Source organism: Pelodiscus sinensis, chromosome 2 (assembly GCF_049634645.1).
Source record: "Pelodiscus sinensis isolate JC-2024 chromosome 2, ASM4963464v1, whole genome shotgun sequence".
NCBI classification, from domain to species: Eukaryota; Metazoa; Chordata; order Testudines; family Trionychidae; genus Pelodiscus; species Pelodiscus sinensis.
The window spans coordinates 119,513,686-119,528,622 of record NC_134712.1 but is presented as its reverse complement, the minus strand read 5'-3'; the positions used below and the strand labels follow the sequence as shown (position 1 = coordinate 119,528,622).

At 39.7% G+C, this 14,937-nt stretch overlaps 1 long non-coding RNA gene across 2 annotated transcripts in view; it reads left to right on the top strand.

Annotated features, from left to right (window-relative positions):
- LOC142826769 (uncharacterized) overlaps positions 1–14,937 on the top strand; it is a 169,329-nt gene that overhangs the window by 54,840 nt on the left and 99,552 nt on the right. For both annotated transcript variants that reach the window (XR_012901004.1, XR_012901003.1), the window contains one exon: positions 13,117–13,270. This is a non-coding gene — a long non-coding RNA (uncharacterized LOC142826769). The remainder of the gene's footprint in view (positions 1–13,116; positions 13,271–14,937) is intronic.

Genomic DNA, 14,937 nt, shown 5'->3' with positions numbered 1-14,937 from the left:
CAGGTTAATTTGGGAGGTGGTGGAATCTCCATCCCTACAGGTTTTTAAGTCCTGGCTTGACAAAGCCCTGTCTTAGATGATTTAGTTGGTGTTGGTCCTGCTTTGGGCAGGGGGCTGGACTTGATGACCTCCTGAGGTCTTTTCCAGCCCTAGGGTTCTGATTCCCCCAGCACTACACACAAGTCTATCTAGATGTCTCAAGAGATCCACAACTTTCACACCAGGCAATCAAGTCACCATACGGTTCTCCCAGTCATCACAATCCCAGCTGTCTGTTTCTAATAATCGAATCCTCCATTATTAACATCTGCCTTTTCTTAATGACTGGAGTTGCCTCCACTGGAGAGGTATCCTCAGTGTGAGAGGATACCACAACATCATCTGGAAGAAGGGTCCCAACTATGGGATGGTTTCCCTCTGCTCCAGTTGAAAGTTTTCCTTCCCTAAGTCTTTCACCCTCCTTAACAGCATAGGGGCTGTCTGACCAGAGGTGGGGGACAGTTCTACTGTGTCCTGGAAAGACTCATCTAAGTACCTCTCTATCTCACTTAGCTCCTCCAGTTCAGCCACCCTGGCCTCCAAAGCCCATATGCGGTCTCTGAGGGCCAGGAGCTCCTTGCATCAAATGCACACACATGCCACCTGTCCATAGGGCAGGTAATCATATGTGCTACATTGGGTGCAATAAACAGGATATCCCCCTCTCTGCTGCTGGGCTTCTGCCTGCATTCTCTCCTACAGATAATTAGATTATTGATTGAGTTTTTATTTACATCTGGAAGTTTTGGTTATAGTTTATTTTAAAAGTTTTAAAGAATGCTAAGTGTACCTACCCCCCTTCCAACTCCCCCACAATACTCCCTGTTAGCTGCTCCTGTTCACAAAGGTGTCTGGCTGCTTACTAATGAGTTTTATATAGGGCTTCATTTTGATTGTGAGACCCAGTGAAGACCTGCCAACCTGCAAGGAGTGCCAAGAGTTGGAAAAGGCCTGCAGTACAGAGTGCCCCCTCTCATAGTGTTACAAATGGCATGATACAGTATTGAAAATAAAAGAATGTTTAAAATCTAGCTCTGATCATTTATGCTCTACTCAGGGCCAACCATTTCACGCTTAAGTAATGAAAACAGATGAGTCAGTTTATTTGAGTTTTATAGTCAGTTCACTGTGTGGTTCTCAGACATCAGCACAATGCTTCTAATGTCTGGGTTGTAAACCCCACAGGAGAACATGTCCTCTTTGTTTAACAAACCACAGGATCAACTGGAAACTTGTAAGAGAAATAACTCAATTCTATAGATTTTGGGTTTTATAAATTATTTTCAGAGTGTAAATCTGGGGTTGCATGTGATCTGGAAAGCACCTATGTTAACTGCTCACCCTTCCATTTCATCAGCATCAAATTACAACATATCCCCCTTCCCCGCCCTATCCCCTCCCCAAACTTCCCCACCTCCAACACATGCACAATTTTGCTTAGTGAAAGAGATGTTCTTGCAGTTGGTACTAATTCTCATCAATATTTCTGACTGGTCCTTTGGTGAAAGCAGTTGCATAGTAGCTTGGAACAAAAGTTATTTCAAATCAGAAAATATGCCATTTGGAACAAACTAAATAGACAAGGGTGTGTTAAGTTTTAATCAGGCTGCATTTTGATTAGTATGAGACAATTCATAACATTTGCTTTGTTTGTGAGCACCTGTTTGGAAAAGTGTTACTACATTTTGAAATACTCTTAGTAGACATTGATTACATGCAAATCCTAATGTAGTGATAGAACTATACCCTTCTGACAACAATTTATCACACTTGGTGTCATTAATTTTATCACCTAACATTGTAAAATGCTGCTTTGTATTTCTGCAGTTTGTATTTAAAGTATAAACCAAATTACAGATAAAAGAATGTTATTAACATAGATAAATTATAGAGAGCACGTATCCTGTGAGCACTTGTCGGTCCCCACATTTTCACGAAACCTAGTTCTTAAGTAGGTGACTTAGTGGTAGCTAGCAGTAGTATAATAGTTCAACATTATTTTATAGGAAAGGTTTCCTCCAGGAAATAATATTGAGGTTGAGTTTGCCTAGTCATTCCCTTGTTTTCTAGTCTCACTGCCCTCAGGCCTTAAAGTCTCTGTTTTGACTGTGTGCTGATAGAGAAAAATTGTTTAGAATCTCTGTGGTATTTTTTAGGGGATGGAAGCTGTCAAAAGGATTTGCAATAAGGGTGTGAACAAAAAAGTTAAGGGCCCTAGTTACCTTTCCTTCAGGGTATCTCACAATATTACAATGTGAGGGAATCAGTAGTGTACTTCATGGCAATACAAGAAAACATTTTATGGCATGACAAAATCATGTTTGTGTGGCTCTTTCTTGACACAGTAAAGCACCTGTACATCTGGATCTTCTCCCAAAACCCAAGGTTGGCAGGGGGAGGGTTGAGATTTTCGCTTTGCTAGTTTCAGGCATTTTAAAAATATCAGTGCGTTTAGAAGCATACTCAGAGGGCATTGATGTAGTGTAGTAATACAAAGTCTTATCTATAAACTGTTCAATGTGGGCTCCAAACGTATGACAGTAACCAATGTAAGCAAGTGATCTGCAGCATATACATGCTTACATAGTAACGCTTGTTAAAAATAAACAGACAAAAATTTAATAAAATTTCCTAAAGAATTCTGTCGATCCAGAGGGGGAAAATATCTGATCCCATGTTTATGTACTAGACAGTTAAAAGTTGATAATTAAAACACACCTGCTAACCAGAAACCAACACATTTTGAGTTTTGAGGACAGATGAGAGAGACTAGCCTGCCTCCCTTCCCCTCTCTCACACACACACACACACACACACGATTAAGGCACTGCCTCAGTTAAGGCACTGCCTCGGTCAGAGAGGGACTCAAACCTGCATCTCTCATTTCCTAGGTGATGGAAAATGATCCCTCACTCTCAGAGGCCCTTTCTTGCTTACAGACAACCCCCCAACCTGAAACAAATTCTTTCCAATAACCATGCTACACAACCACATCATAAATGACCAGGAACCCATCCCTGCAATCAGCTGCGGTGCCAACTCTACCCACATATCTATACAAGCAAATTCATTTCTGGAGCCAACAACATAAGCTACTATATCAGATGATCATACAACTGCACATCCAGCAATTTGATCTATGCTATCAAATACCAGTAATGCCCCACTGCTATATATATTGGACAAACTGGACAGTCCCTACGGGAAAGAATCAGTGGACAGAGATCAGATATATGTAAAGGGAACATACAGAAACCTGTTGGGGAACACTTCAATCTAAATAAGCACTCTTTGAAAGATCTCCAGGTGGCTGGCTGTCTTATCACAAACCAATTCTGCAAGTCAAATACACAGAGAAGTGTTGAAATTACGATTCATCCACAAGTTCAATTCTCATGCTAATGACCTCAATCAAGGGATGGCTGGGACATTATCAACCTAACATTCAATGAAGGTGCAAACAGCTCTTTGTCTGTGTAGATTCTAGCTATTGCTATCCTTTGATCCTTATCTGCTTCTTTTCAACTATCCAATCTTCAGGTGTTTATAGATGTCAGTTCTGCCCACTTGTTTTTCCTTTGATATTTTCATATCCTCTGCTCTTCGTCTCCCTCCCCCCATCTCCCTTCTCCCCTATTTATTTTGGGGCTGCACATCCTAAACTCAAAACTCCGGTCATCTGAAGAAGTGGGCTGTGCCCATGAAAGTTCATGATACCATCTACATATTTTGTTAGTATATAAAGTGCTACCAGACCATTTGTTGTTTTTTTGTAATTTGGCCTAACCCTGTTGCTTGTTGTGGGAGGGGTTTGGGGTCTTTTTCTCCCTCACATTTACATTTTGAACAAAGCTTCTGTCCTGGACCTGTGAAATAGTTCCCAGTGACAGTTTAAGCATTTTATCCAGCTCTACTCTTAACTGAGTGGCAATGAAGGAGTTAGAATGATGTTTGGATTTAGATCTTTTTACATTTTTGCTGTAGCAGATGCAGCTTCTTAGACTGGCAGAGACAAACTCAGACTGGCACACAAATAATGTCTCTAAAGCCAGCTCATTTAAAAGAGAGAGAGTGCCATTCATCCATCTTGAAAAGCTCTTCTTTAGTGTACTCTGTATGCCTCGAAATATACTGCAGACAAGCCAATCCTCTTCTGTGAGGAAACAAAACAAGTCTGTGGTATGACTGCCATTGCAAGATCCAGTGACATGAATGTACAAGAAAGAGGATGCTTTCTTAAGGAGTCTAGAGAGTAGGGAAACAGTAGGCAAATATACTACTAAGGTCTTGTCTACCCTGAGAAATGGAGCTAAAATCCCCTACCATTTTGCTACCATTGGCTCAGCTCCGCTGACAGTATTGAGAGAGCTAGTGTACATAGACAAAGTGCCATGGACAACCACCATGTTGTGTTAGACTTTGCTGAACAATATTCAACGGCATTATACTTGAAACACCTGTGTCCCCTGGTGTCCTGCCTACATTACTGGTAGCAATGGTAAGTAATTTCAGCTACTAACTACTAGGATAGACAGCCTATAAAGAAATCTATTTCAATGCTTGTTTTTCTTCTTCTAATTCTTCTCTAGTTCTTTAATGAGAGACAGTCTGCTGCAAAATACTCAGAACTTAGATTTCTACAAAGCCAAGTTAAGTGTGTGTCATTTGCATGCAAGATTTCTACTTTCAATTAACTCTTAAACAATCTGATTATTACTTGGGTCTTTTACTGATAAATGGCATTCATTCATTGGAATGTGCGAATTAGTTCATTTGCATTCAACACTCCTAATGGAGAAAGGGGACTGAGTGAAACCTATTTTAGTCCAGCTGGACACATGCATCATGCATTTGATTACAGCTCTGTAAGATTACAGTGCTGTGATCAGGAAGCAGGTTAGCCATTGCTACTGCTAAGCACAGGGGAATATCCTCCTTCAAGAAAGTTTTTCCTGACTTCCATAAACAAAATAATATGCTTTGTTTCTCATCTTCTAGGAAGGATTTCACTTTTCACATTCGTTTCATCAAGCTAAGCTTTTGCTGTTATGTTCCTAATTAAGTTAACAAGTGAAATGTGCAGCCTAATTTGGCAACAAAATATTCTATTGTGCTACAGACTCTTCAATACTAAAAGTAGCATCCTATAATGATTAAGTTTTTCAAGCCTTTGAGCTTAGATCAAAAGCGAATGACACCTTTGAAGGCATTTCTAATGCATGCATTAAAAACATGAAAACAATAATAGTTTCCTTTGCTTCTCAATAGATTGCTTGCTGGAAACTTAACACCTCTTCTTTGGTTTACTTTAGTTTAGTTTGCTAAGACTTACACACATAATTATATCTTTCGTCTTCCATGTATATTGGAATAAGAGTACAGAATGATCTTACACAGAGTACAATAAGTAAAAATGACATTATGTGGAGAGAGAGTTTCACAGATTTCTTAAAACAAACTCTTTCCAAACCAAAATGTTAAGATTTATTCAGAGTCTAATTGTGTAATAGGTCATCTTAAAATAATTAGAATGTTGTAATTAATACACATGTTTAGAAACATGGAAATTCAAAGTTCATTTATTAATGAAGGGAAAACACAGCAATTGTTAGGAATTCAGGTAGTACCAACTTTAATTCTGCCATTTTTTTTTAAATTCTATCTATCACAAATCCTATTGGTTACCACATAAATTGTCACAATAATATGGTATTTTACACTACAAAGATCAAACCTACACACCGTCTATATCAATTACAAGGGAGTGTAAAGCATGAGTTTCTTTGTAGCATGCACCGTATCGGTAAAACGGGAATAACATTTTTGTGTTTAGTATGGTCACCCCATCTCAGAATAGATTTAAACCATCCCAACCTGCATCTGATGACTTCTCAGATGCTTATTAGTGACATGGTGAACTTATTTATTTCTTGGCTCTTTATTAGAAAATAGGAAGTATTTTGTATAAAATCCTAATTTATAGGATAGGGGACACGTTCTTTATTCCCACATCAAATGAAACAAGTTGAACCTAAGCTGTATTGTCAGTATTTCAGGGTTTGTTTGGTTTTTATTTTCAGGATTAACGTGGAAGTATTTCCAGAAAAGGCATTTGTTATAAAGTTGCCAAATGCCATTGCCTCCTCCTTTGGTTATAGTCAAAAGAAAGTGTTCTTCAAATGGGAAGACAAAGGAAAATGGAAGAACATAGTTTCACTCTTCTTAAGTGCAGGCCCATACACTCTGGAACACAGAGGTACTATTTATTGAGGCTGGAGGCAAATTTCATATAATATTTGGGTGAAGTTTGCTGCAAAAGGAAGTTGTTGCCCCTCTTCCCCACCCCCATCCTTGTTCCATTGCCTTCTGTAGCTACACCCCCTGCCATGGAGCTGTCCCTGGCCAAATGGCTCTGGACTGTGAGTCTCTTGATCAGCTGCACAGAGTAGGCCAGGGCTGGTATCAGGGAGTCCTTCCCATGTATCTGGTCTCCACTCAGGTTGAGTGTGGGCACAAGGAGCCTCTCTTGTGCACACCTGAGATAGCATGTTAACGTGGTGTCTCTTTACAATGAGCTCTCAGAAGCCTGAACACTTATTTAGTACAGCATCAGCCTCCACTCTGCTCCACTCCTGAAGTAGAAACACCAGCACGGTCTCCCACACACATTCCCCTCACCATACATGTACGTACGTACACACACACATACACTTGTGATGTTGTTGTTGTTACATTAAGGATTACAATGTCTTATTTTTTGACTGGTGTGTGTACTTCATAATTTTATTTCGCTCTTCTGCTTATATTTAATTTTTTGAGTAGTGAGTTCTAAAATGCTTATCCTGTCCTGGCTGGAGTAAGTATCATCATGGGTGTTTACCATATTGTGGCAAGTTATTCATTATTTAAAGTGGTACAATTAAATAATAGTTTTCTTTTAAAATGTGAATTTAGCTTGTTCTTAACTAAGCAGTGACAGTGTAAAACAAATAGCTAACAAAAAGAACATTACACACTCTGCAAATGAAGGTCAGTTATGTTCATATTGTATTTTTAATTATATCTGTAAAATAACTTAAAATTCATTGAAAATAAATTATAGAAATGATGGAGTCAAATATGAGTGAATCACATACATCATCATGATTGGTAAATATAGGTGGCAAATTAATTAGAAAAATAAACTCTCATTCTTAGGAGAGAATAATCATGAATGTTAAAATTAAATATATGTCTAGTGGAGTGAAAAGCAATTGGCTAAAATACAGTAGATAATAGTAGTAACACAGAGTGCCTCTGTTAGAAAAAGTAAACATATTTTAAGCAGATTGTATTTATTTTTATTTTTATTTACTAAAAATAGTATACAAAGTATTAAACTTGTGTTTCTAATGTCTATGTTAAGGCTCCAAAAGTGATATTTTAAATTTTAGGATTGGGAATATCTTGCTGAATTATCACCAGATTGTTCTAAATTTACATATAAATTTGCAATGTGGCTTTTTGTTGGTATTTGCCTAAATTGTTATGTAGGAAGTTAGAGACAGAACTCCTTCTACATATTTTCTAAATTATTATCTTTAAACAAAAACCCAAACCCTAGTGTTTTCAGAAGTCTAAGTAGTTCCAGGGATCATGGTTAAAGTTGCCTCTTCCACCCAAATCTAAAATAGCACCACTGCTGGAAAACAGATTCTCGCAAGCTAATGGGCATAATATGTTAAGAACCTCTTGTTAGAATTCATCACTCTCATCAGTGGAATTTCCCAGTTATGTAATGTGCTCCTAACAGTTGATTCCGATCATGGGTATGTGATACTTCGGAGGAGGCTAAGAGATAACTGGAATTAGGGAGGTGATTCATAATTCTCTACAGGTAGAATGAAGAATTACATGATCATCCATTTTTAATTTTTTATAAAAGTTTCAGTCCTTCGTGGTTGTGCAAAAAATCCTGCAAATACCCAGCAAATGCACCTGAAGGTTTCAGAAATCAGAAGGCAGGTATGAAAAGAATCCCACTTTGATTATTTCTGTTTATCTCAGGATTTTAAAGCGAATACCATAATTTTTTGTGGTCCTGGCTAGTGATTTTTGAACACTTTCATTCTATAGAAATCAAATGCAAAATAATCAGTAAAGATCCACAATGCTAATTAGAGATCAGTGATACTATGTTAAAGATTGAGGGTAAGTAAACTTATTAAAGGTAAGAGATGAATTCACCTGGCTTTAAGTGATGAGCAAGCTGAAGAGATCTCCAGTTTTGTCTGGTTCAAACAAATTCCTTCATATGACATCACGTTCCAAATGACAACATTAAATAAATTTCATTGGCTGACCTTCGCTTTGGGGACATAGTGAGGTTTGCTAGGTATTGTTGAAAGCAGTGGTAATATTGTGCAAATAAATCTTTCTGGGCACTGATGCACCTTGTTTTCTGATAATGGCATCTAATAGTCTAGTGTCCTATGGACTGCTGTCCTTTATGTTGGGTTTATTAGATATCTGTGGGTGTCCTATGAGATACAGGTCAGCCTACATCATCTGCTGGTTCCTTCTGGACTTAAACTCCATGACTTTTTTTTTCTTTTTGTAACCCCTCCTGTTGGCTAGCCCAGTGGGAGGTTATTCAGCATAGGGGAAGCTTGTGACTTCTTACACCACTGTGGGGGGAGGGCTAGGCCTGAGGCTGCTTGGTGTGCTCTGCGTTGTGTATGTGTGAGTGGACCTCAGACAAGACCCACTCCGACAAATCACCAGGAACAGGCTTTATTCTGTAAAAAACATAGAAGAGGAAAACAGTTCAGCAGCCTCTTCTCTCAGCATGCAGCCTGTGTGCTGCTTCTAGCACAGTCCTTGCTGAGACCCTGCTAGGGGAAGAGGGCACATCCTGGCAGGAACCAGGAAGTTCTCCCAACATGCCGCAGTTTGTAGTCCACAACTTGTAGTTCCCAGGGCTGCTGCTGAAACACACTGGACCTTGGGTTACATTTTCATAAGTGTCAGATGCACCACTGTGCAGGGTTGGGTAGAAGAATTATTTCTGTGTCTTGGCCTTCTCTGGGATAAAATGAGACTTGGTGTAATCAGATAAAGCTTCATTAAAGTCAATGATCTAGCCAAGTTCACAGCTGCTTTGCTTACTGGTGCACCGAAAGCAGAGCGAGCCAACTGGTGAATCTGGTCCATTCCTTTTAAATGGCTTAATCTTCATTTTAATGGTGAATAAACCCTGGTTTGGCTTGGTAATTTTTACAGTAAGTTTCAGCTTTGTAGTAATTGGTATAATGATTAGTGAATATGAATATCAAAAGATTCTGTTTCTTATCCAAGCTTTGATCCTCTTTTGATTTCTAGGTGTAAATTCAGTGTGACAGAATTAATAGCTTTCCCTAAGTCCAACTAGAAGCATAGATCCAAACAGAGGCCTAAGTCTAAATGGAATATATGTCCTCTCTTAGTTTCCTTTATTGGAATATTTTGTTTAAATCTAGGCCCCAGTGCTGCAAGAAACTCCATGTAAAGGGATTTGTGCAAGCAGATGGCAGGACTTGGGTCCATGATGATTTTAAGACCTCAGTGAAGGATACGGATGTTAGTGGCAATAACGCACAAGCACCCAGAAAAATGGGGGGGGGGGGAGAATGGAGGGTCAGGACAAATGTTCCCTAATCTTTTCTATATGCAGAATAAATTTAGATGTGCATAAAGGCATGTGCAAATGGAAAGGAAAAACACAAAACTAGGTGTGGACCCTCTGCTAATCCGCTGAGGGGGGGCATTTGATTTTCTCCTGAGTGTCTGTACAACTTCACAGCTTACAGAGAATACTAGTCAGGACCCCATAGCACCTAGGGCTGGTGTTGGACTTGCTGGGACATGGGCCTGAAGCTCAAGCCCCTCTGTTCCAGGCCTGAATCCAAAGCCTTAGGGCTCCAGCCCTGGAGGCCCTGGTCTGGGGCTGAAACAGATGGGCTTCAGCTTTGACCCTCTGCCTAGGGCAGGGAACTTGGGCTTTGCTCCACTTCAGCCTTCCCCTGAGGTGACAGGGCCCTAGTGGGCTCAGGCTTCAATTCCCCCTCATGGGGTACTGTAGACCTCTTTTTTTTTTTTTTTTTTTGTCAGAAGGGGGCCATAGTGCAATGAAGTTTGAGAATAACTGGAACAGAGGCTTGGAGGTTTAAAAATCATAGTTCCTCCTGTGATCGTATGCATCTGTTTGAATATAACAGGTGGCTACAAAGTTACTTATATTTTTGACCTGTGTTCTGCTCTTCATCTGTGATAGATGCAGATATGTAAAGACATGTTGGATTGGTTTCAAGTCAAGGTGCTTTTTATTGTTGACCTTAAAAACGTTCATGAGATGATCCTGACTTTGTCTGACAAATGACTAAATTACTTATTTATATTGATATGTGTGCATTTGTGCATATGCATCAGAAATAAGGGGAAAGTGGAAAATTCTTGCTCAGGATACTTTTGGGGACAAGTAGAATAAAATCAAGGATAGCTTAAAAGATCAGTTGCTGATATCCTACAAAAAATAAATTTACCTGGTCACTGTGAAATCGTAATTTGATGTATCATAGTGTCAGGGACTTCTAACCCAGATGGCTTCAGTTCGTTGTCTGACCGCAAAGAGACAGGCAACACCAGCAAGGTCTAATCACAAAGCTCTTTATTGAAGAGTGCACACGACAATAGAGAGCAGCCCGTCTCTACCAAGAACCAGCCCCCGATTTCTATAACAAGTGGGGTTATATAGACAGTTCCGTCGCGTCATAGACTATTTACTTAAGCAACCCACCCCCCTTTGTTAGTTAGAAACTTCTAGCATGGGTGCATACCTTGCCAACTATACAAGGTGGCCTGATACATTAGCAACTTTTTTATTAAGACAGAAAGCAAGTACCAGACAATGAGGAGACAGGGAGTTTTCTTATCAGTTTCTTAAGCAAGCAGTTCAGCTCAGCAAGTACAAAAATGCAGCTGTTCGCTTATCTCATGCCCTTGCTCAACTCATGGCTCAAATTTTGTTCAGGGACTACCCAGAACCCTTTGCTGGACTCTTTTCCGTCTGTCTTAGCATAACCGCCCCAGGCCCAATTTTCTGTGGGCTAACAATAACATTGCATAGGATCCCTGGCTGTTTATAGTATCCATAAATTTTGCAGAGGGTTTCATTAGTTACTAAAATGCCCATATTAAATTTTGCAATTTGTTAGCTATATTTTGACTAGTGGATTCATGTTCTGCATATTTACAGAATCTTATATTTGATATGAATAGTGACCTACCTAATTATAATGTGCACAGGATCAATAAAAGCCCATTAAAGTCTTTATGCATTTGTATTAAGAAGGAATACATTATTGACTATGCATTATATTAGACTTCCTAGGTAGATATGTTATCAGGTCTATTTTCATAAACCTTTCCCTTATCCTCTGTATACTGTGCATTACTTGGTTCTGACTTAGCACTGAGTGCATGTAACAACACTGAAAGGTGCCTCTCAGAGAAATACACTTTCTCATGTAGTTGCAAAAGCATATTTCAATTTGCTTTACTATAAATTACCCATTTTATATTAGTCCCAGCTAAAATGAGTATATTAAAGATGTCACTATCAGTCTTCAACTCTGATAGTGAATGACAAACCTCAAGGAGTCAGTTTGGTTACAAAGGGTTCTCAAAGATAGCGTGCTTATCTGAAATACCAAAATGTCTGGTCTAAAAACTAGTTCAAAAATACAAATGTCATTCTTAATTTTTTTTAACATTTATTTTAGAATGTTCCAAGTGGATCCAGCTTTGTTTGTAGTTTAAAAAATGTGAATTATTTTGGTAATCATTTTTCCAATTTATTTTATAAATCAACACTGAAACAGTTATCACATTTTTTTCATTCACTGAAAAAATCTTGGGTTTTTTATAGAAAGAAACCTAAGGTATGGGCAATACTAACTTTTTAAATGAAAAACTTCAGTTTTGAAAAAAATCAGGAATTCTGGGAAACTGTTCAGCAGCAATATGTAAATTGTATTAGAAAAGGGAGTTTAGCTTCTATAGAAGTATAAAAGCCTGAGATTATGTCTTTATTTTGTTTTTATGTAACTTGTATGTGTTTGCTTCTCTGTTCTACTTCATCTTAGGATCTAGGATTTTTCTATGAAGTGCACTTTGTTTATTTTTACCTCAAGCAGGTCTCAGTGCAAGCTGTGTGGAGTGTGTGTGATAAAGTGAACTGATAATGGGGGAAAATTTCATCCCTTCAAAGCTGATAAACCTGGGGGCAGGAAGAGTACAATTGTCTAGTAGTTAAACATTCAGGAAGATGGATTTGAGGGGACTTAACCTCAGCACTGTCTTATGATTCTATCCTGAAAGAAACAACAAGGCTGTTGGAAGCCAGGGTGAGATCTTATGCTTATGGATTATCTACCGGAATCAGAGTGCTGAACTCTAATGGCATAGCATTGACATCCCACATTACTAGGCAAGTGGGGACAGAACCCCCTATTGGTGTGAGCAATTCCCAAAATGTTACAGTAAGAAAGGATTGAGATTACACCCCATATTCTTCATAGAGATAAGTTTGATTATAGCATATCTAAGATGTATTTTATACAAGATGGAAAAATAGTGATTTACTGAAAATGATTATCCTATTTGTATGCCTGTATCATTTCTGTGTCTGAAGTTAGGAATATTGATTATGTATCAATTAGAAGTGTGTTTATACCCAGGCAATGCTCACCAGACAGAATGCAATCAGTCTAGATGGCTCGCTGTGAGGAAGAGCCATTAGCGAGAATAGCTTTCAAATGTTTATCATCCACGGAGATAAACAACTTTGGAGACACAGAATTCTGGGGATACTGCAGATAAACTGAGTTATGGCTGCAGGGTCATGTGACCAAGTCACATGATACTAGACTCCATGATAAAATTGGTACTTTCCCACTAGCTGGAATGGGAATCAATGGAAAATAAGAGTCTCGTACATAAAACATATTTAAGCCAGGGGAGTAAAATCACTGAGGATCTCTTTGGCTTCCCCACTCAAAGACACCTGGAAAGAAGGCCTGAACTGTGCGGAGAAAACTTGACCCCGGGCTGAAACTGTGTCTAGCCTGTGAATGAAATATCTGAAGATTTAAACTGCAGGCCAGTACATCAAGCTTTTAAGAATCTCTGCAATGTGCCTGAAACATCATTGAGGGTAAGAATTTGCTTCTTGCATAATTTCTTTAGTACCTTAAGCTTAGATTGCATGTGTAATTTATTTGCTAAGTAATCTGCTTTGATCTCTTTGCTGTCATTTATAAATCACTTAAATCCTATCTTTTGTAGTTAATAAACTTGCTTTTATTTTCTTTGGAACCAGTTTGTGAAATTCATAACTGGGAGACAAAAAGCTGTGCATATCTTCCTCCACCTTGAGGGAGGGGATGAATTTCAATGTGCTTCTGCTGTATAGCTCTCTTTATATTATATCCAAATATAATGTTGGATTTAGACTCAGGGGTGGGTGGGAGGAAAGAGTGCTGGACAATTCCTTAACTGAGCTTTCCTATGCAGAGTTGATCTCAACATCTATGTAGAACTGCAGCCTTGTCTGTTCCCACAAGTGTATGTGCTTGAAATGGGCTTGAGAGCCTGTCACAGCAGCTTAGTGTAAAGCAGGGGTGGGCAAAATACATCCCGCTAGCTGGATCTGGCCTGCGGCCCTGCAAGAGCCTTGGACAGGCTCCCGGTCTTCCCCACATCAGCTGTGGGGGCTATGTGCCTCTCTGAGCGCTGCTGCAAGTGGGGGAGGAGGGAAGGCTTCATGTCTCATCCTAGCACAATCTCTCTACTCCTATTGACCAGAAACCTGCCAATGGGAGCTGCCTGTTTGCAGATCAGGGCAGCATGTGAAATATCCTTCCCCCATTCCCTGGGATTCACAATGATCTGAGTAGCACATAGCCCCTGCAGCTGGCTGCACTAAGTGGCATGGAAGGCAGGGAGTCTGCCTGAGGGACCTGTTGGGCTGCTGACCAGGAGCTGCCAACTAAGCACCTCCTGACCAGAACTTGTCTCTGGCAGCCTTATCCTTCCTGTCCTCAACCCTCTGCCATACCTCATGCACCCCATCCCACATAATTTGAAACCTTCTGCACATCCATCCTGCCAGACCTTGCACCCCTATCCACTGCCCCAGGTCACAACTTCCTTCTGCCCTAAGTCACAAATAAACCTCTGCACCTTTTACTGCACTTCTGCCCCAGGTCATAACTCTCCTCCTTCACCCAAACTCCCAGAACCCACACTCCCTCCTACACCTTATTCCCTTACCCCAAGCTCCCTTTTGTACCCAGCCTTCATCCCAGACCTCACGTCTCCATTAATATTATGGAAGAGTGCAGCCCTTGACCACTTACCAAATTCTTGGAGTGGACCCTCATTAAAAATTATTGCCCCCCTTCCCCCCCCCCCCAGTGTAAAGGGAACCCAGGCTGGTGGGTCAGGTGATATCAGTGGTACTGCAGTTCCAAATGCAGCCCAAATCGGGGGAGGATTGCTGGCAATGAACTTTTTATCCGCACTACGTGGACTATGGATTTAGGGTGTAAAGGGTATAGTCAAAGTTACAGGTTCTTAATTCAGGTGGCTATATAAAGAATTTTATTAATTTGAGATTGGTTGTGCACACATAGGAACATGAGGAGTTTATTTAAAATCTAAATACATCTAATCATAAACATAATTATTCAGAAACAGATGCATATGACAAAGCACAACCTGGAATGTGCATACTTATAGTCATTGGCTGATAGAAGAAAAAACAATCCCTTACCCCCCCCCCCCCCCCCGCCCCAATATTGACATAGTTTACAAAGGTAT